Source organism: Heterocephalus glaber, unplaced genomic scaffold, assembly GCF_053883595.1.
Source record: "Heterocephalus glaber isolate CG9 unplaced genomic scaffold, H.glaber_assembly_v1.0 deba00000281, whole genome shotgun sequence".
Classification (NCBI taxonomy): Eukaryota; Metazoa; Chordata; class Mammalia; order Rodentia; family Bathyergidae; genus Heterocephalus; species Heterocephalus glaber.
In genome coordinates, this window is record NW_028258139.1 from 19,530,142 (window position 1) to 19,553,783 (window position 23,642).

The following is a 23,642-nucleotide window of genomic DNA, read 5'->3' on the forward strand; positions in this document are numbered from 1 at the left end:
CTCAAGAAAGGGGAATCTGAGGCTAGGTTTCACTTTGAGAAATGACATGTTCATCTATGGTTTCTGACTTCAGTTAATCTAATATCATTTTTTTGCTCAGAGCATTTTCATAGTTTGCTTGGAATGCATATTTTTAATCAATGATATAAAATATAATTTACCTATATTGGGTCTGTTTAGTATCGATTTACTCTGTTACACTGCTGCATTGTATTTCAATGTAAAAGTTTAGCACACTTAATTTGCTTTATAGTGAAGTGTACATTGGACTATTCTCAATTTTCTTCTGTTTCTTCTTTCATCTATCCATTCACTTATTCTACAATTCTTTGAGGTATCTTCTGTGTCAACCACTATTTTTAAAAAATAAGAAACAGCAAAAAAGTATAGTCATGTCCTCATGAAATCTTCGTTCTAAAGTAAAGACACAAACAAAATAAATTGGAAAGCAGATGCTCCTTGTTTTAGGATGAAGATATATCTTGATAAATTCATTATCCATTGAACATATTTTAAATTAAAATGCATTTATTGCACTTGGCCTAGCAAATCTCAGCAAAGTTAGTTCAGTGTCAAGTGTCACAGTTCCCTGCTGCTACCCAGCTTCCTAAGACAGAATCGTACCACATGTCACCAGCCCAGAGAAAAGATCAAAATTCGAGGTATGGCTTCATTGTTACATCAAAAAATTGTAATTCAAATGATAGGAAGTGGAGGGCTAATCTGTGCAAGTGTGTCAGATATGGAAGAAAACAAATCAGGGTAAGGTTGGCAAGGATGGTTGGGGAGGGAGACTCTGGTATTATATAGCACAGTCTGAAAAATCTTCATTGATAAGATGACTATTTGAATAGAAACCTTACTCTGGTGCTCTCTGGGAACAAAAGTGTTCTGAACAGAATTCAAAGGGTTTTGGAACTCTCACAGAATGGTAGGAGGCCTTGAACATGATCAGAGCGACTGAGGGAGAACAGTGTAAAAAGGAGTCAGAAAAAATTGTGAGGCCTTAAACAAGATAAGGATGTTTGCTTTTATTCAAAGTGACCTGAAGAATTGTGGGAGAGATTGGATCAGAAAAGTGGCATGACATGAATTACTGTTTACCTCTTTCCCCCTTTTTTATTAGTATGTTTGCAGTACACAGTGATAATGGAATTACTCTGTCTGCTGAGTTGACTGTGGATTTTAGAAGAGGCAGGGAGGAGTCAAGGAGGCCAGCTGGGAGGTCTTGAGAGAAATGAATTCAAAGGTGATGGTGGCGTGGGCCAGGGCAGTGGGAAGGAATGATATAAATATACAGTAGTAGTCAGTTGATGTTTTAATTTTAATACCTGTTTGTGTTTTTACTGACATTGACTTCGGCTAAAAAGAAACTAAATGAAGTAAACAAAAGATTGAAAAAAATGTCTTGTGTTCTTTTTTCTTTATCACCGCACCATCTGAATGGACTGGCTTGCTTGAAGGATGTGAGAAATGCAGACGGCTGCATCTTAATGCCACTGCAACCAGAGCTGCTACCAAGTGAGTGTGGACACGTGAAGGAGCTCAGATGAGATCAGCAACCCAGGTTCTCATAATTAAACCTGCTTCCTTGACTTGGGGCTTCTGCAAAATAATAAATGACTACTGACTGAGTTATTTAGTCATTTTTTAAACAGCATTAGCTAACTGATACACAGAATTTGAAAGTAAAGTAAGTGATTTGTGTAAATGTGCCGCTGGAAATCTAAAATTTCTTTTCTGCTTACTTCTAGTTATGTACAGTAATAGAAAATAAAGTCAATGACTAAGAATGATGGTCCAAGAAGAGATAAGAGGCTTTTGAGGAATGAAAGGAAATATAGAATATACATCCAGGAGACCAGTGGGGGAAATAATATTTAGGAGAATCCAATCATGTTATCAAAAGCTGATATCAAAAGCTTAGTTTGGGATGAGTGTTAAGTGTGTAAAAGGAGATAAAACTTATGATTGTGTATGTGTGTGTGTTTCCTAAGACAGGAGAGGAGAATGCTGAGATTTTAATTACCTGGTTTGTTTTGATTTTGTTTTAGGAAAAGGAAAGGTTGCCTTCAGAACCCAGTAAAATTTTCTATACAGAGTGACAGGGAATACTTTAGACTTTGGGAGCCTAACAGTATCTGTTGTGACCAGTGAACTCCATTGCTACTGCAAACAGCCCTAGAGAAAGTGTAACAGAAAGCCATGGGTTTTTATTCCAATAAAGTACTATTAACAAAACAGCTAGCATTTACAAAACAGATATTTACAGAGTTGAGTGTGTCTGGAAAGAGTGATTATAACTTCAGGTCATGTGATCACATTTGGGTAAGAAAGTGAATTGAGAATACAATAAGTCCTTAACTTATGACTGAGTTCTATTCTGGGAGAACATTTTTATGGCAGATTTATTCCTTAGTCTGACAGAGTGAGTCATATACACCTTTGACACAAGTATACAATGTAAAACATAAAAATAAAAACCAAATGCAAGATGTATTCATATCTATGAAAGTTCACAATTCAAATGTTTGTAAGTCGGGGACTTACCATACAAAGAATAAACACCTTTTCCCACATCAATTGCTCTATGGGTGAATGTGTCTTGAAGCACTATACTGTAAACTTCTTCAGAAATATTAGGCGATGCTAGTATTTGTTATCTTTACTTTTCACATCACTTTATTTTTCTAATAACAGAATAAAAAACTAGTTGTGCTTATCTTTGTCAACAATTACATTTATAGGTATTTTTGCTAACTTTGGGGTATAGAAACTCTAGGAAATAATGAGCAGGTGTGGACTTGTGCTGACCCAGGATGGATTCCTCCACAGTCATGTGTCATGTAGGTGGTAGTAATAAAAATGTCCTTTATTGAGATTTGATGATGACATGCACAACTCTAGAAATTGTTTAAAAAACCTACATGTGATATCCTGTAATTTTCACAATGAAGCAATGAAGTAAGAAACATCATCTCCATTTTATTTCTGGTCACATCGAGGCACACCTACTCTCAGCTTATTCACTTGTGAAACAGGCAATCTCTTCCACAGGGTGAGGATGCCATACAAAAATTAAATTGAAAGCACCAAGCTAGCACTGTTCCTGGCCTGTAATATGTACTTCAGCAATATGTATTCATTTCTCTTCTTTGGTGAGGAATCAGGTTGTCTTGACTAGTATTTCAATTATCTGTACAATCTCCCAATTAAAAAAAAATCAGGCAAAGGAAAGAAGGAGAGGGGGAGAAATCACATCACAATCAAGGTGATACGGTCATTATTCTCACACACTTTGATATGATAAGCAGAGGTTCTTGAAGGAATGAATATAAACCAGACTATCCACAGTCATAGGCCTCAGTTCAGTCAGCTCGAAGACCACAGCTGCATTTGCCATGGCAAGACAGCCTTCCAGAAGCTGTTTATTATTCAGGAGTTTTGTGATGAGACAGATATCTGCAGATGGATGGTCCCAGCATCACCCCTTGGCAAGGACTGGAGTGTTGGGAACCCAGCTGTGGTGAGGAAAATTTGGGGACCAGGCTCAATGACTTAGGTCCTACAGTCTCAGGGCCAGTGCGACCTCCTTTCGGAACAGGGAAATATGCAGAAAGCTGCATGATCCCTGTCTGTGTGGAGAAAGCTGGTAATCACAACCCTCCTAAGGCAAGATAACATCTGTTCATCTGCTGAGGACAATACAAAAGAAAAAAAAAAAGAAAGCAGGAATCCAGGTATAGGGAAGGACCTAATCCCCATTAACTTATTCCCTTTCTGAGGCTTAACTTGTTTCTGACTTTGTATTGCCCTATCCTTACTGTAGTTATTGTTCCAGGAAAAGTACACTACCCCTCACCCTGCACTTCTTGCTGGTAATAAAAATGGGTCAGCGCAGGAATTTTCAAGCTTGTACACTAGAGGCAGATTCCTCCCAGTCCTCTTATACCTTGTCTTCTTTTATTCCCTGACAGCCCCCCTACAGGTATCTGAGGATCTGATCAAGCCCTGGCATTTGAGCACATTTCACTTAGATGGGAGGAGTTCCAGGAAGCTCCATACATTAGTGGAGAATGAGGAAGGCAAGTTAGAAAGGCAGCAATGCAGAATGCATTAATGAGGAAGTCATTGCTGTGGGCCCCTTGGTGTCCACACCACTGAGGGCCTGAAAAGATTGTACAGATGTGTTGCTAAGCTGAGTTTTCCTCCCTGTGGATAGAGAAGCTGGAAAATGGATCTACCACTCCTGTACAGCATCCCTGAGGGCACTCCTAAGGGCATTTACCTCTGCATTCTAGCCAGTTCTTTCCTTCTTGAGATTGTATCTTGCTCTGGCCACCAAAGGCCTCAGATGAAGAGTCCTATTTATTTGCAGAAGGGTGGCCACAGGATAAGGAAAAGATAAATGTGAAGGGATAGGAACAAGAAAGTAATGCACCTGCTATAGAACAAATGAAGCAGCATCTGGGCTGAGATAGCAGCATATGAAGTGCGGCCAAGACTTTAGTTTCAGTGCAGTTGCATTAAAATATTATTAGAAAAATGCAAACATCAAAAGGTTTTCAGTACACAGTAAGAGAAAGAAGAACTATAAAACAGGGATGTGAGGACTCACAGAGGATGTGAGGACAGATGCTGGGTTCTATTTCTAGAAACATTTTTTTAAACAATAGTCAGTATCTGTTTTTTATGGAGAAAAAATTAGGCCAAGTGAACTTGCTGATTTTACGTAGAAAGTTTCCAAAATATTCCAAATATTCCCAAGTATTTAATAAGCTAAACAATATGTATTTCATTCATGTATACAAGGTGTTAAAAGTATCGATATATCAGTCTCTCATTTTTATTTGTAATATTTTTAATCATATAATGTACAGTAATACTTCAGTTCACAAATGGTTCTGTTTGCAAACAATTCAGCTAGCAAACAAGTGTTTATAGTCCATAAACTAAGTCCATAATGTCCATAAACCGAGATGTCACTCTACTTAATTGCAAGTTTATATCATATTGTATTATAATATCATGAAAAATAAAATAAAGCAAACAGTATACCATATTGTACTTAACAATAGTTTTAATACACATCAAGGCACTCAGTGCCGAAAGTGTGGATCTGCTGTTTTCAATCCCCCTCCTCCATCCTTCCTGGCCTCTGACAGTTGGCCTGTGGATCTCTCTGGACTAAAAGATCCGCAGAGATTTTGGTCACTCCCGTGCTGTTTTTTTTATGTCAAAGTGAGTTTCTCCCTTTTTTAACTGTAAAAACAAGTAACATGAAGCTTTTTCATATTAACCATTTCTGACTGTACATTTAATAGTACTAAGTACAGTCTGATGACTGGATAGCTCATCTCCAGAACTTTCTCACCCCATGAAAAACTCTGGGCCCGTTAGGCAACTCCCTGTTCCCTTCCTCCCTTGGAAACGGCCATTCTACTTTCTGTTTCCACGGTAATTTACTCTAGTTACCACTTTTATCCAAAAAATATTTGTTATTTGTCTTTTTGTGAGTGGCTTATTTCACTGTGTCATGACCTTCAGTTTTATCTATATTACAGCCTTTGTCAGAATATCCTTACATTTTTGAGGCTGAATAATGGTAGATTACATGCATATATCACACTTTCTTTATCCATTTATCTGTCAGTGGGCATGGTTTGCTTCTGCCTTTAGCTACTGTGAATAAGCTGCTATGAATGTGATGCAAAAATTATTATTTTTTCACCTGAGGAGACAGGAGCTGAGCAATGCCAATTTAAAATGACTTGTGGCTTCAAATAGAAACAAGTGTGTGACTTGGGGTTGGATCCAGGCTACCTACATCCAAAGACCATGCTGTTTCCACTCATTCAATCTTTATAACATTCTTCAATATCTCGTACAGTCAGACCCCATAGGAGATGTTTGGAGTATAGAAGGGAATAAAACAGATGCTACTTTTGCCTTTTTCATGTTTATATTCTGGTGAAGGAGAGGGATAACACAATGGTAAACAAAATCACACATTGTGATAAATTCCTGAAGACATGACGACAGGATTACAGGAGAGAGTAACTGATGAACAAGGGTATCTTTGCAGGCCACTCCAAGGGTATGGTCCTTGGCCAAATACTCCTGGAATAAGAAGGAACCATGCACGAGTCAGAGAAAGACCCTCCCACACTAAAGGAGCAGCAAGGCAGGCTACTGGCTTAATCAACGACTGCTCATGAGAGCCCTGTGCTTAGAAGACAATGAACAAGGTCAGGAATACAAGCAAAGGATGAGAAGGCAGGCATATACTAAATCAGGCAGGCATTTTTCTGTGGGTGCATTCTAAGAGCAGCAGGAAGCATTTGAAGAATTTAAGCAGTCTAGTGAAGTGATTTGATTCACATTTATCACTCTGACCCTTACACTATTAATAATCATTGCTAACTTTTAATGTGTACTCTCTATATGTCAGGCATGCTTTTAAATTTATATCAACTTATTAATTTTTAGAATAATCCTAAGAAAGTACTATTTTCTGAAACATGGAGAGGCTAAGCTATTTGGCCAAAGTAGCACAGATGGTATTAGAAATAAGATCTGAACCCTTGATATTTAATGAAACATTTTGATGCAAAATCTATTAAGATTCAGTTTTTCTTTTGTTCATTCCCTGCAGGTCTCCACACAAGGACTTTTAGACAGTAAAGACTTAATGCCATCTAATAGTTGTGAAATATTTTCTATCTTACAAAGTGCTGTTGCATATGGCCATTATTGAGTTTAATCTACTCAACGGCCCTGTGAAATGACAGAAATGAAGTGGCTCTTACAGTGAGAAGTGTTGGCAGGATGGAGGGAAGGCTTGTCTCCTCCTCTTCTTGAGAGACTCTCCCCTGCAGGAAAAGGCAGACCTGCTAATGTCACACCACTGGCCTCTTTCCTGAGCCTCCCTCCCTGCTCCTCTGGGATGGTCTGGAGACATACCATTGGCAGTGCACAGGGAAGCCTCAAGCCTGCTTAGCTCATGCATTTTTTCCTCCTGTTTCTCTTGGCAGCTGGCCACACACTCAGCCATGCAGAAGGCATGGCAACAGAGGCCAAGAGGGCTGTCTAGCCTGGGAGTCCAGTGGTCAGGATAACAGACCTGGGATGGACCAAACAGCTGAGTCCACTTGTTTCTCTCCATCAATAGTGGTCGCCCTCCCATGCCAGTCTAGATTTCATTTTCTTATTCTTCAACTGGTTTAGCACTCGGACAAAGAAAAGAGGCATCATATTTTCTGCACTCCTAATTACAACAGTGATTCAATGACTTTTGGGTCACATCTCCTAATTTTCAAAGAGGCCCAAAGAAAACATTCTGGAGAATCAGAATATACTTTACTACTAAATGTACACTCAGAAATGTTTAATATGGAAAAATTTTATATTGAGCTTTTACAGTTAAAAAATAAAAAGGGAGAGAGTAACTTTCTCATCAAAAAGAGAACTTGAGAAAACTCATGGGGACATTCTGAGTCCAGAAACATAAACGTGTCAATTTCTGCTGATTTCAGACCCCACAGACTGTCCTTCCCTGCCTTGGACAGAGCTCTAATCTCAGTTGTCACTGAGGGTTTGTGACTTATCTGTCCTCCATGTCCCAGAGATTTCATGAGTCAATTAATGAGTAGAAACATGAATAGCTCTTGGCTTATCAGAGATCTACAAGTACCCATCAGACATCTGTGTCTCTAAGAGTTTTTCAGAAAAAGTTGTCTGCCTCTTTAAATTGCAAGGATCTTCAGAGATCCCATGCCACCTCCACCTATGACTCCAATAAGGCAGGTGCCTAAGTCTGGGAATGTTTTTGCCAGGTCATTCAGCTAAGCACCATGGTAGCTATAGGCAACACCAGCCATGTGCTGGATCTGCCATTAATAATTCACGAAGCTGGAAAAGCTGAGCATGTGTTGTTTTGCAAAAACACTGTTTGTCCTGGACTCATTGCTTTGGATTTCTGCAGTCAAGTTGAGGGAACTGGTTCCTGGTCAGATGGGAGCATACGGTCCACACAAAGAATGGCATGTTTTTCTCCGGCAAGAAATAAGTAAAAATAAACACCTTCAATGATCACATAGTAACATTCTCCAAAGGTCAGAGATGGAGCCCAGGGTCAAATGCTTGGAAAGAAAAATTATTTTTCTGATGTGTCTATCTGTGGTCTCCCCTGGTATCTGTATATTCTACCAAGCCTTTCATTTCTGGAGATCATGGCCTTTGGAAAGCTTGTTTTGGCTTCATCTCTTACCCTTTTTCCCACCTTGTTCTCTTTGGTAATGGAAGAAATGAGTAATTGGTTCCATTTCCTTATGAAACTAATCTTCGGGTATTGATTAAAATACCCTCTTTCACCATTAGGAAGAGGTGGTGTCAGAAATGATATGTGATTACATGTTATAAGTTTTTATAGGAAGAATAAAGTGAGGCAAAAGATTAGGTTACAATTGTATTGTACTACTTGAATAATTAAGAAAGAACAGCATCCAATTATCTTTCTTCAGGATAGGCCATATAATGATATTTCCCACTTTATAAGCTGTTATAACTCTAAATTTTATAGGATAATGTACCTTGTTGTTCACAATATCTTGAATCTTCTCAAATTTTTTTTCCTTTTATTGTCAACATGCTGGGAAAAGATCTCAAGGGTCCGTTCTAGTGCAATCTTCAGAATGTGACATTGGAGACTTTCAGAAAATATGACTTTAATTTACCTTCTAGACTCAACTTCTCGAATACCTCCCCCATCACCAAATTCTTCCCTATTTGATATCCCCAAAGTACAAATGTGTTTGGTTGACTTTGTTGCCCAAAGCACAGAGTCAAGAAGGCCTTTTGCTACCACATGACAATCTTTGGTCCTCCCACCACCTTTCCCAGCACACATGTTAGTCTTTGTCTTTCTTCCTGTTCCCAGGGATCTCTGGTACCAGGGCACCATCTGAACTTCAGGTCTGACTCAGAAGGGTTTTTACATAGTTTTTTGCCAAAGAAATCACTTTTACACAAAAGCACAGGGAGTAAGTTGTAAGGCTTCAAACAAGTGGTATCTGGGTTGTTATAGTTTGTGTCTAGATGTCTCCCCAAAGCCTCATGTGGTCAGAGGAGGATGAATCTAGCATCATGTGATGCTGGGATTAAGGGCATGTGATTACTAAACCAGTACACTGATTGATTTGGCACCACCCTAATCCTGGTAGTCTGGATAAGGTAAAAGGGACAGAAAGATGCTGTTTTATGTTCCTGTGTTGCTTTAGCTAAAATGTGGGCACCATATTGTTTCTCCTCTGCAATGCCTGTCTGCCATCCACCCTGCCTTGGAGCCAGCAAATTATGGACTGAAACCTCTACAAACTTTGAACTAAATAAACCTTTCCCCTTTTAACTTTGGGTGTTGAGTATTTTGTTTCAGAAACAAGAAAAGTAACTAAGACATGGGTCCTCTGACATCTTCATTCACTTCCCTGTACTACTGAACATCTTGATTTCTCTCTCTCTCTCTCTCTCTCTCTCACACACACACACACACACACACACACACACGCATGCACTCTGTCTCTCTCCATGACTCATTGTCTTTCCTTTCTTCTATCTCTCCCCTCTCTCCACATGGTAGTCTCAGGGTGACACCAAGAGTGAATGTCTTTAACATGAAAGAGTCATGTGACCTTTCCCAACATAGACTTGGAAGTTACCTGAGGTCATATCTGCAACATCCTGATAGTCATGAATGCTCCAAATCCTGCGCTAGTTCATGGGGAAAAGAAATAGATGCTAAGTTTGAATGCAAAGTGTGTACAATTTTTAAAGCCATCACATAGTGTTCCCCATTCACTGAGTACTTTCTCTAGTCAGATGTTATACCATATCCTACAATGACCTTATTTAAATTTAAACCATTTAGCAATCCCATTGGAAAAGTTGTTTATTCATTTTACAGAGAAAAATGGAGGTGCAGATTGTTTAGACAATTTCAGTTTGGAGTAAAAATTCAAAAAAATCTAAGTCAGGCCCATCCCTAAATCCTGGGCTCCATCTCTCCAGTTTCAACATGCCTACCATACTGTGAGCTCTCAATGTAGGCCAGACAATGAATAAGTGAGTGAATGGACTTTGGGTTTCAAATTCTGTGTTCTTAAACATTCGATATATCCTAATGCAATTTACAGATCACAAATTTTCTCTGCTGGTTTCTACCTATTTTTTATGCATCTAAATGCTTGTATGGGCCTTTTATTTACTCATTCATATATTTTTAGCATGTACTTTAAATTTGGTATTCTCCAGACATTTTCTTATGTTATAAAAAGGATTTTAGGAGATAATGAAGAATAATTTAAAATGTATTCTTTATTCTTGGCTCCAGGTTAAGCGTTAGAAGTGCAAGGAAAACAGGGTGCAAGACCTGCCCTCCAGCTTCTTAAATGCCCACCCAGGTTCCCACCCTAATTAGAAGATTGGAGCTCCCTGCATGGTGGCAGAAGCCTGCAGGGCCTTCCACATGAACAACATCGCATGTCCTAGGTCTGGGTAGTAAGAGGCACACAGAGAGCCCACTATGTGACAGAACAACTTTCCACAGTCCTGAGAAAGAAGTGGAAACACAAGAGCTTTGGGTCCAGGTGATTGGTTAAAGAAATCAGTACAGTAGCCCAGAGAGGAAAAGACTTCTCAACAGGCAGTTACAGTGGGAACACAGAGCAAAATATTTTTGCAAGCTGTGTGATTCAGAAAGTGAAATATTATATCTGAGTCTCAGTTTCCTCATCCACAAAATTAGTGATCATGATACTCTTGTCCAGTTGCATAGACAGTAGACAGAACCCCATTGGCAAACACATGTAACACAGAACAATGATTAATTCCTCAGTGTATTTCAGCTCCTATTGTTATTTCTCTACAGCACTGAGCAGAGTCTGAAAACTAGTAGATTTTTCTTGCCCAACACCCTTTCCCAGTGTTCCCGTTCCCTTCCCCACTGCCCTGAGGATAATGTTACTACAAACACTGACCTCACAAAGATGCACACAAACCTCTTTTCCTACACTGAAACAATGCAAAACTAAACAAAACCCAAAAAGGCAAAGCAATTCTCCTTCATGTTTTGCACATTCCACTGGGATTTCCTTTCCAAACACAAATATTCTGTTTCTGTTCCCAGAAATAAAGATATTGGAAATAAGAAAGTTCCCCCTTAAGGTTCAGTATTCAGTAGCTCAGCAATTTTTCCATTTTATTTTCTCATTTTCCCATATATCATCTGACTTATATTCACCCTCTTGTGTTCTGTTGCCAAAAATACATTGAATAAATTCAAAGAGGTGAAAAAACCAGCCCCTTGAATCAAAGTCTTTAAACCTTAGAACTATATGTTTCTTCATTTCATTCGTTCAACAAATGATCATTGTGCCCTACTGTGTGTTTTACTCTTGTTCTAGACACTGAGCAAATAGAAGAGATTTATTTTTAAAATAAATAAAACTTTACTCTTAAAGAGCTTCTACTCCAGTGGATTTGGAGGGAGTAGACACAAGCAAACAAATATAGTTCAGATGATATGCAAGGATAGCCACAAAATACAAAGGGTTCAGAGGTAGAACTCATGGGAAGTGCGTGCTTGCCAAGACAGAAGAAGGGCAGAGCTCTATACGGAGGTGATTTAAACTTAATGGTATGAACAAGAAAACTATAGGAAGCTCTGGAACAGGCACTTTGGATGAATAAAGAGCAAGTGATGTCCCCAAATTGAGAGCCTGCTGGGAGAACAGAGATGACTCCGAGAAGACAGAAGACAGGTCCCACAGTGTCTCCTGTTCTACAGTAAGAATTTTGGATTTTTACCATGGAAAAAATTAATAGGGAGTGTAAGAGGAGTCACAGAAAGTCATGAGGGAAGGAGACTGACCAGATTAAATCTGAAATGACCAGACTGGCTGAAGTACAGATGAGGCTGTCAGCATAGGAGAACAGGTTGGAGGTCTTTATAGTAAGTCATCTGGGCCAGATATGATGGTGTATTGATATTAACATTTTACAGAGGAGCCGAGTGTATCCAAGCTTTCCAGGACAGGTACATCTGCATGGTGAAAGGGCACAGGCTGATTTCAAAACTCATACTCTAATGAAACCATGCTTTGACTACTTTGAGTGTCTTCAATTCCTCTGGGTACAAAAATTAGGCATATTAAGACAAGATTATGTGGAATGAAAAACTGCTATGAAGCTGGCTGAAATTTCATAAGTGGCAAATAACTTCTAGTGTCCATCCTGTCACATACTCAGATGCCTTATCCTATTTATGCAATCACTCATTTACCCATTCATTTAACCAGGGTTGGGTCCCAGTTTTAACACATAAGGCACCTTGCAGAATGAAATGTTTGACCTCTTGTTCTCTACCAGTCATGAGATGGGCACAGGTGATTGCTGCCCTTGCAGGAGACGGATTTCAAACAATTCAATATGGTGCCCAATTCCCACCTATGCCATTTACGGTTGCCTGTGCTCTGTATAGTGACCACACAGGGTACCTGCCTGGCCAACACATGGCCACCTGCCAGGCAGCCAGGTGAAATATGACCAAACACTTGCTTCCCAGTGCTGGAATTCTTTTCTTATTTTTCCCATTATCTTTGCGGCCTTCTCCTCTGAGACTCACAAGAATGACCACTACAGTGATAATAATATCTATTATTTTTATTACCATGAGAATTACTACTACAGTTGTAATCGTGGCCATCCTTCACTCATCTAAACACAATTATTGAATTACTTTTGCTATTAGCAAGCTAGGGAGCTATGAAGTACTTGGAGGAAAGGGGTGATATAATCTAAGTTGTATTTCAAAAATAGGATTCTGGTTGTTGTCTAGAGAACAGGGAAGTAACAAGCCCAACATGAAAGCAAAGGGACACATTAGGAGGTTATTGCAGTAATCCAGAGAAGAGAGAAAAGAGTCTTAGACCACTGATACAGTGACGGTGGGGAGAAGTGGTCAGAGCTGGATTTATTATAAGGAGAGAGCAATTTGCAGGGGAAGATGAATGAGTGCATGTGTGGATTAAGAGAAAAAAAAGAGCCAAGAGTGACTCAAGGCCTTTGACCTGAGCAACCAGAAACCGGAAGTCACAACTGAGATGGGAGAACGGCAGGACAATGCGAACAGCAACCTCTGTAAGTTATACAGGAAATGTCCTTGGACTGCCACGTGGAGATCAGCAGCTAAATACTTATGTAATAGTGGAATTTAAAATGTTCCAGCTATTGCAAAAAAAAAAAAAAACACTGGGAAAATAGGGCCAAAAGATGGATCCCTGGTTTTAAGCACAGCACACTGACAAAATGTCTGAAAGTGGCTTGATGAGGAGAGAGCTAAGCGAGCAGAGTCCAGGGGCACAGAAAGGGAGCGCCTCCCACAAGCAGGGTTCTTAGGGGAGCAGTGGCTTGAAAGTCTCAAAATTCATTAGGAGCCTTTGTAGTCAATAAAATCGGGCTGCTGTAGTTGGTTAATTAATCAAAAGAATCAGTTAAAGAGAAGATCATAAAAATGATGCATGCACCTTTAAACATTTAATATTAACTTAAAACATAAAAATGTACCTTCATCTGCCAGGGTTCAGATGTACAGCCAAGGCCTTTGTTTGAAGATGGGTTCTGGATTGATTGTCGCTCCCCCTAGTCTTTTTTGCATAAATCACACTCGTAATGCACCATCTTTGATTTCCAATATGAGTTTCTTGAAAGTAGGGAAGAATGTAAAGACATCTAGAAAGCAATAAAAAAAGACTTTTGGCTTTGTCTTGTAACTTTTCAATTCCCTCTCTGTACTAATTTTTACCATTTTTTAAAAAAAGCTCACCTTTATCAAATCATTCTGAAGAATTCACATTTGTTTTCATGGAAACAGCTCTCTTTGTCCTTGTGTTAACATTTCTTCATTTGCATAGTAAATAATTAAGTGTGTGAATACAACAACAAGGAGAACTTACACAAACACAAGTGCTTTTTAGGAGGCATCAACACTTCCCTTGGGTGCAGAAGTGCATGGGGAGTAACTTACCAGCTTAGGATGTCACATGTACTCTAGACATCACCAGAATGCTTTATTATGAGTAGCTGGGTCTATTTAATCAGCGAATGATTAAGTAGAGTTCATTACGAGACTGTTTGGAAAAGAAAGAGGAAATTGAAAAGCTCTATACACAACCTCTCCTTCTTCCTCCCACTGACAAAATCTTTAAATAGACCAGCCAAGTAATCAACTGAAACTGTATATCTGATTTGGAACACATCTACTATGTATTATCTGATTTCCCCTCTTTTGCTTCGAGACCATTAAAGCAGTCCTGACACACCAGGCACATTCTAACCACCTTCTTTGCATTCACTCACGTTGTTCGAGGAAAACTATAACTGTTCTCATTTGTAAGAAAGCCAGCCCAAGTTCCTTTGTGGCACCAAGGGTCCTATTTCCTGTCTCCTTTCTTTTCTCTTTCTCTACAGAGACAGGATCCTCTACAGCAAGGGTCAACAAAGCTTTTCTGTAAAGGGATTGATAGAAAATGGTTTCAGCTTTACGTGCCATACAATTTCTGTCATAGCTACTCAACTCAGCTATTGTATCATGAAAACAGCCTTAGGTAAGGTATAAACAAATAAGTGTGGCTGTGTTTCAGTAAAACATTATTTAAAAAATAAATGGCATGTCAAAACCCCACCATGTGGTATGGTTTTTGGACTCCTACATTAGATAATGAATAACTTCTACATATCTTCTAAAAGCCACATAGCTCTTGGTCCAATAATTCTTTACCCTACCTTCTGATTGTTCTGGGGAGGAGTAACCTCCTTTAAGTAGCGATTCTGGAACACAGCTTCTTTGCCTCTTGTGGCTCTACCACCTTCAACAGGTGAATTATACAGTCATTCCAGAAACTGACAAGCCCAGAAAATTGCGTTCAGGAAGGCTAAAGGTATGGAGAACAGCCATGGATTGCTAAAATAAATGTCATCTAACATGTTTTGAACAGCAGAGGTCACTTTAATAAAGGACGTAGGTTGAAGGTTTTAATGGAGGAGGGAGGAGCAGGAACCAACTTACATACCTTCGTGGATGCATAGTGCTTTGGGAAAATCATAGGAGACACATAATGAGTAGCGGGAGATTGGGCCATGTGTGTAAGGGTATAGAGCCTATTCAGATGCCAGCAAATGAAAGTATTCACAATGGCCAAAAATGGATAAATATTAAAGAACTTAGAACTCTGGTTCAGGGCTCTATGACCCACAAAAATACTGTTTGGAAGAATCATAACAGGGCACCCTATGAAAGAAGCATGAGACAAAGGAAAGGGAAGATGTAGGAACATTTAAGAGACCACAGCCATAATGGCGCTTATGTCTACTTCCCTAAATAAAACCTGGGAACGAAATTGTGATAGAGGAGAAAGAGAATGGGACTTGAAAGCAGAAACTGCGAAGTTGAGGCTTCACTCTCATAAGTAGCTGTCACCTTGAGTCAATCACTTCTCCTTTCTGCCGTCCAAAGTCCTTGTCACTCACAGAAGGATAAAGAAGACAGAAGCATCTTCTTGCAGCACTAGTTTTCAGGTTCTTGGCAGAAATTAAAAATAAAACAGGATCCATTTTAAACTTCTACCACCTGCAATCCAGAAGTAGAGTCTAATTACAAATGCAAGAAGATTCAAAAAGGGGCTGTAGGCTGTAAATGAGAAAATTCTTCACTGTTCGCACCTGCCTATGGCCCACGGCAGCCCGAGAGGAAGAACAACTGTGCTCTTTAAGGGCCCCTGAGGGAACTTCCACTTCCATTGATAACAATGTCCATTAGTTTATTCAACTTGGTTGTTCTGGGGTTTTTTCCTATGTTCAGAATCCATCAAATTATTCTGCCCTCTTGCAAGAATTGCTGGTAGCCATTGATCAATTACTTTGTTTACAGAGCACAAGCTTTAAATAAAATTAAAATAGAGGGTGGGGGGATCCTAAAAAAAAAAAAAAAACTGCTGCAATTGGGAAATTATTCATTGGTTTTCAACACATCCTGGAGGCTGAGATTAAGAAGCCGGAGCATCCCCCCTAAGGATTACAACATACAAGGGCCTCTATTCACCACCAGAAAATTATTGCAGGGCTTCAAATGAAAGCCAAGCAAACATGTTTCCGGGTGACCACCCTCAGAAACATTCTCAGAGCACTCAGCTTTCACGCTGAAGAGTACCTCAGATTGTGCTTACACAAAACAGCAGTTTGGGAGCCATTTTTGATAAAGGATACTTCCTTTCAGTCTCGCCTGAACACGCAGGTGCTGTCTCTCCTAAGTGCATCTAAATTGCCCGGCACAATTAAGGCATCACTGAAGCTGTAGGAAATGTTTTGTCTGATTCCGAAATAGGGTGCTGCCTAAATCATACATCTTGCCCAGACGTGTAATAAAAGTTGGAGATTTTTCTTAGCAAATATCTCCCAAACTCTGGCCCAGCCTCAAATACCTGTATCTATGTTTCCATCTCTCTATCCATCACACATATATCTGAGTCACATTGGCCATGAGCAAAATCCTCAATGGGTTGTAATAACAGAAGTTGAAGGACTGAGCCACCATCCAGATTTCCTTGTTTGGAGTTGCATCCAGATTTCCTGGGATTTAGAATTCCAGTAGCCTCCTGCCTGGAAGAAAAAAGTGTGAACTAGAAGTTTGCTACCTAAAAGTTTCAGGAGCAATCGGTATAATAAAAGCCAAGTGATCAGAAAAGGGCACAAGAGGAGGAAAAGTCAATGTTTCTGAATTGTAGGAGTGTATATATTCCTATAACAAAGGAGTCAGGTAAATCCAGTTTGAATCCCAGCTCAGCCATTTTGTAGCTATGTAATCTAAACAAAGCTCTTTCACTAAATCTCCCATTTCTGCACTGCACAAAGGTGAGGAGGAAGGTCAGCACCTATCCATTGGGGAACTGAAGTAAGATGACTTGTACAGAACCGAGCCATGTCTGGGCACAGTGGAACATCTGTGTACTCTAATATTGGCCCTCACTCATCCTCTCAGTCAACGAGGCTTTGGAAAGACCTCTTCCTGGACATCTCTCCTTGGTCTCTGGTCAGCAGGTATATTTATCTGGTGTGCTGTGTACCAAGTCCTACACTCAGCCTGGAGAACTCACTCACAGTCAACACAAGCCCCTGATCTTCAGAGTTCAGTCTTAATTAGGGACTTGGGTTCAAAGTTATAATGAGATCAGGACAATGGTGGATTAGGGCAGGACTCCACGATAACGCTGAAGAGCCACACCCAGTTGAACTTTGGAGATCTTCATCAGAGAAGGTTTCTCAGCAGAAAAGTAAAGTTGACATGAACCTTAATGAATAACTAGAAATTATGGACAAAGCAAGAAAGTCAAAAAGTCAGCATTTTCAGGGCTTATGATTCTGCAACATTAAAAGGGAGGAAGAGATTTTCCAGAAGTAAACCCAGAGAACTACAACCAACAGAATCATGGAAGGACATAGTAATCCTCAGATTTTTATATGGTGTCCAACTCACTATAAGGACAAGATGTAGGAGATGGTGGTGCTAGGAAAATACAGAAGCTGGAAATAGAGAAAGGGAGTAGCATTTTACAAGCAAATTAAGCATATCTATTTTTCCAGCACAAATTTTAACAAGTAAAGCTCACAAAATACTAACTACTGGTGAAATGCAGAATATGATGATGAAGAACATTTTTTGTGCAATTACCATGTGACACGTATGGTACTTTTCAGAACTTTCTATGTGTAAAATGTTGGAGGAAGGCACATATGAAAAATAATACTTTGGGGCACTGAGAGTATTTGAAAGATTTTAACCAGGACTTGTATCTATCTACTGTTTAACCAAATCCTAACACTGATGCACAAGCAGAAATTAGAAAGGGGGAGAATCTAGAGATAAGGATCTAGCCCATTAGGAGACTATCAAAGACTATCAAGACTATCATGTCCTGAAGATCATGGTGAGAGGCTGAATCCTGAGACTAGATGAGGATACAGATGTCGGATATAAAGAACATACAGGAGATGAAGTCATATGCATATGGTGGCCTATCAGGTGAACAATATTAAACAAGAAACTAGAAATAAAGAGCTAGCTCCAGCTGGCTGCTTGGATGACTGGGGAGGAGGGCAACAAGTGGAGAAGTGATGCCAGAGGATAAGGGCATGCAGCTCAGCTCAGTTTTAGATCAGCTCCTCACCCATGCAGCCTCTGCTCTTGATGCTGAATTTGACATCCAACTACAAATCTATTCCCAAGTCATCGTGTTTAGTCACACCACAGCCCTTTGACTGTGTTCTGCCCTTACCAACTGCCATGCTCTTTGGGGATTGCAAAGTGCATTGTAGACCTCTGCTTAACAATGTTAGCGAAGGAACAGGAAAGTTGATGTTTAGTGCGAATCTTCTATCCAAAACTATGTTATTTTCTACTAATTTCAACTCTGAGGACTAAATCTGCCCTGCTTTTTCGGATTTCTCTTTCTTTTTTATTTATTTTTTTCCTTAGATTCTTTTATTGGTACATTTTAGGTATACAATACATTTACATTTATCATTGAGTACTTGTACCTGTACATAATGCATCTTGGTTCTCATTTTTTTCCCCATTTCCTGTCCTCCCTTCACCCACTCCACCCTTCCTTATTTACAAAGACTTTGTTTCCATTTGTTTTATGTGCATCCATGTTTATAGCGGCACAGTTTGTAATAGTGAAAGCTTGGAAACAGCCCAAGTGCCCATCAACTGGAAACTGGATAAAGATGTGGTTTTTTTTATAAAATGGAGTACTACTCAGCCATAAAGAACAAGAAACTAGAGACATTTATAGCTAAATGGATGCATATTGAGGAGATACCCTTAAGTGAAATAAATAGGACACACATGTGTAAATACCGAATAGTTTCTCTGGTGTGAGAAAGTGAAGATGTAAATAATGATTAAAATGAATAATTGATAATGGGAAATAGGAAGAAAAGACCCAAGAGATAGGGGTAGTGGGAGGGGTAGGGGAAAGGAAAGAAGGGAAAGGATTTCTCTTTCTTTATCTATTACTTGTGTGGCTTCATTGTAAAACCTGAAGGAAACTTATTTTACAGTAAAAAGAACAAATCACAGTGGACAAGTCTAGGAGAGAGATATATCTGGAAGCAATCTACAGTCTAAATCTTTACACTAACACCAGCAAGCTTAGTATGTAACAGATGATCAGTATCAAAATAAAAACGAAAAACATGTCAGTTTATTATTCCCTTTCTCTACATATTCTGTGTCTTTCACTTCTAGCTTTCATTTTCCACCATAATGTGTGTGCTTCCTCAAACCCAATATATGGAACTAATTTCCTAACCATAACCTCATTTTCCCCTTGTTAACTGCTTTCATGTTCCTCCATGGTATTTTAACCATGTTCTCTGCAGACTGGCTTGTATAGTCCATCCCTATCCTGAAGACCCCATCTGGCATGTTGGTCTTCATGGTCAGCATTTCACTTAATCTATTCTAACTCCATAAATAAGACTCAAATAATGTCAACGAGCATATGGCAAAAGTTGAGTCAATCCAGGATGACTCTATACCCAAGAAATATGGAAGCAGGAAGTATGCTATCCAAGAGAGATAAACTAAATCCACATACTATTCAATGGTAAGTGTGAACCCTACTGCCATGGAGGACAAAATGAATGCTGGGTATGATCAACAGCACAGCACAGAGGTCTAAAGGCCTGATCCTGATCCTGATCATTGCTGGGTTTTAGTCTTCCCATTTGATCATGACAAAGGCAGTGACCACAGGTCAAAACCTGTGACCAAACCTTCTATGTTTGATTCAAGATCTTTCAGGATAGGTAGTGTCCCTGGAGTTAGAGTAAAATCAAGAGCTTTGGAATGACAAAGAGACATCTCACCCATGGGACCACTGGACCTGTAGCTATGAGTAAGTTCCATAAGCTTTCTCTGCCTTGCAAGTTTATCTCTGAAATGAGACAGTGAAATACTTCAAACTACTCTTGTGATCATGTAAGAAGTTCCAGCACATACCACATTGGACGTCACATATCTGTTTGTTTTTCGTCACCATGATGTTGAAGCAGGAAGTGCCCTCAACAACTAACATTCTATGAATTAGGAAAATTTTGTGTAATGAGGAAAATTTGTCTAGAGTCTAAGTAACTAACTTGTGTCAGAGTAAACTGATTTGGGCTCAGGAGATCTATTAATATCAATTTTATATTAATAATGACAATAGCAGATATAAATAGAGTGCTGCATTTTAAACTGAATCATAGCTTAATTAATTTTGAATAAGCAAACTATTTACTAGGTTCCAAGTAAAGGCAACAAAAGTGCTATATACAGTAATAAGTCTCGCTCCTCAACTGTGCTGTACACATGAAAATATGTGCTGTGATTCTTTACATACAGTTCTAATTTTCTTACTTTCAATATATATTAACAATAGCTGGTAGTATTCATAAAAAGAAAAATCTTGCTTCTTCTCTCTCCTCCCTCTTTTAACAAATAACCCCTGTTAATAGACTTTCTTACAACTCCTTCTGCAGTTTCTATATGTAGACTAAAACAAGTGAGAATATATTTTCTTTTCTTCGTATTTATACAAAAGACACCACACAACTCATTTTGCTTTCTTAAATTTATTTTATTTTAGAGATAATTCCACTTGGAGATTTTCCTCATTCTCAGTTATAGAAACTAGAACTATAACCAAATGAAAGTACTATAATTACTTTAACGAGTGTCCGATTAATGGACATGAATGTAGTTTCCAATCTTGTGCTATTCCAAACAATGCTGTAGTAAATAATCTACAAGCAATGCTGTAGTAAACACTCTCCTTCCCATGTACAACTAACTCCCAAGAATAAATTTTTGGAGGTAGAATTTCTAGAACAAAAAAACACATGAATTTGTAATTTAGATAGTGCCTTTCACATATGATTTAACATTTCTACATGAAATCAGTGAAAGGGTTAATTACCCCACAGAATATTTTTGTTTTTAAAGTACAAATTTATAGCGGAAAAGTATGGGATTGGTTATTATAACCTAACAGCAGGTACCTTAGCTACTTGTTTGGTCTTTGAGAAAATAATAGCTAACAGCAGCACCTCAATATAGTCTTGCCTTCTCTGTGTCTCTTTGTGAGTGACCCTGTGTGTGCACTTGTTTAAGAAACTTTTTGTGAGCTTCTTATTAACATCCTTTGTATATTAAGAATTCCTCTCCTTACTCTACAGAATAAAGGTGCTCTATTTCATTTCTAATTTATATGTTCTTTTAACAATGCGAAAGATTTGATTTTCTTATTAATGATTTTTATGAATTTTGAGTCAGAGAGAGTTATTTCACATTCCAAGATTGTAAAGTACTTCTCCCAATTTAAGTCTTTGCATTTGCTCTTTCTTCTCCCTGGGCCTTTGTTCCTCCAGATCATGGCATGGATCTATTCCACACCTGTTTCAGGTGTTGGTCCAAATACCACCTTCTCTTGACGACAACTGTGACAGTCTTATTTAAAAGTGTGGCTTGTCCTGCTAGACACACCTTATCATCTTCCTTTGCTTTATTCTTCTTCATAGAAATTATTCATCTGCTTTAAATTTATTTGAATTCTTATTAATTTAATAATCTATTTATTGTTTATATTCTGCCTTCCCCGCTACATGAGACTAAGAGGAACACTCTTGATCCTGACTATATTCCTACTTAGAAGCACCTGACATATGATGTGTTCAATAAATATTTGTTGAATTAATAAATTTCATTCCAATTTTAAATCTTTAATCCCTCCTAATTTTATCCTAATTTCTAGTATAAATTACAAATCCAACTTTATAATTCTAGCTGTACAACCAATTGTGCAAAGACTTTTTGTTGAACAATATATATTTTTGCACCTAATTAAAAATGAATCCTGGGAATAGACTTGTATATTTTGGGATTTCTCTTTATACATACTCTATTTTAATTTAGCCTACATAATAATCAACTCTATTATGACTCTGATTCTACAGAGAGAAACTGACTCACATACCAGGAGGCAAAAAAATCAAAACTAGGGCCAGGGATTTAGCTCAGTGGTTTTGCCTCCTGCTGCACAAGTGCAAGGACCCGAGTTCAATCCCCGGTACCAAAAAAAAAAAAAAAAAAAAAAATCAAAACTAAATTAATTGGTGGAATTTTGACTCTGTCTATCCGATCTCAAACGCTACATTCTTTCGCAACACTACACAGATGCTTCCATAGTATTACATAGACAGAAGTGTAGTACTTCACCAAAGCAAACTTGGACTGCTTTACATTGAAGGATTTTTTGCTTATGAAGTCATGGAAAGTGACTACTATAGATGCCAGAGGCACTTATAATTGTTACTACCTCAACAGAATTAGAAAACTTATGCCTGGGCCTTGGGAGCCAGAAAAGTCAATCACAGAACTGAATGTTCTCTGGGTCTAATGAGAATCTAAACTCTCAAGGATAAAAATCAGTAAGTTCAAATATTCCTGGTCAAAGACTTTAGAATGATTTATTAAGAAAAATAGATATGTTGGAAAAAAGTTATCTAGGCTTCAAGATTTTTGCCAAGAAGCAAAAGATATCCTCATAAGACCTTTCCTGTAATGGACAGATTCCTGGCTGAATGGCTCAGATGAATAAAAATAATTACATTTATTGACTAACAGTAAGGTAGCTCTCAGGATTTATGTGAAATTCAATATAATAGTCCATTCAAAAGTACTACAGCTGATACTTTCTCTGGACATACAAGAAAATCAAAACTCATGGTAAGGAACTTGCTAAAATGTTTAATGTTATATGTCCACACAGGTGGAATAAAGGATACCCAGGTAGGATGTAAAACATTACTTCTGGATTTGCCTAACAGTATGCTTCCAGAAGACCTTTGCATTTGGATTTGTGAAGAATCTAGAATTCCAGAATTCCTGAAGAAGATCACCTATACCAGGGAGGCTGGTGCTCCAATCCATTGAAGGCCTAAATAGACCAAAAAGGTGAAGGAAGTGTGAATTTCCTCTCTCTGTTTGAGACAGAACATCCAACTTTTCATGCCCTAGGATTTCCACATCCCAGACTCAGACTCAGGCTTATACTATTGCCTCTCCTGGGCCTCTAGCTTGCAAAGAGCAGATTGTGAACTTAGCCTTCATAGTCACATGAGCCAACCTCACAATAATTCTCTTTCCAAACACCCACATATAACCTGTTAATTTACTTTCTCTGAAGAATTCTATACACTTGCCCTAGATATCTTGGCTGGTCATGGTGGATCCAGAATTTTTCACAATTCTCTCAAGCAACCTGTGAGTTTCTTGGACACCCTGTTGCTTTACCTATGTAGCTGCACTAGTTATAAGGGAGACATTGAAGGGTCTGAAATTTTATTCTGGTATCCTTTGGTATACTTTTCTTTTTTCTACCCTTTCTACTTCATTGCAGGGGTCCATGGCGGAAGAAGTGTCTCTTCCTTAGATTCTTTAAGTATCATACTCAAGGAATGCTCATTGTATAAGCTTGTGCTAAAGG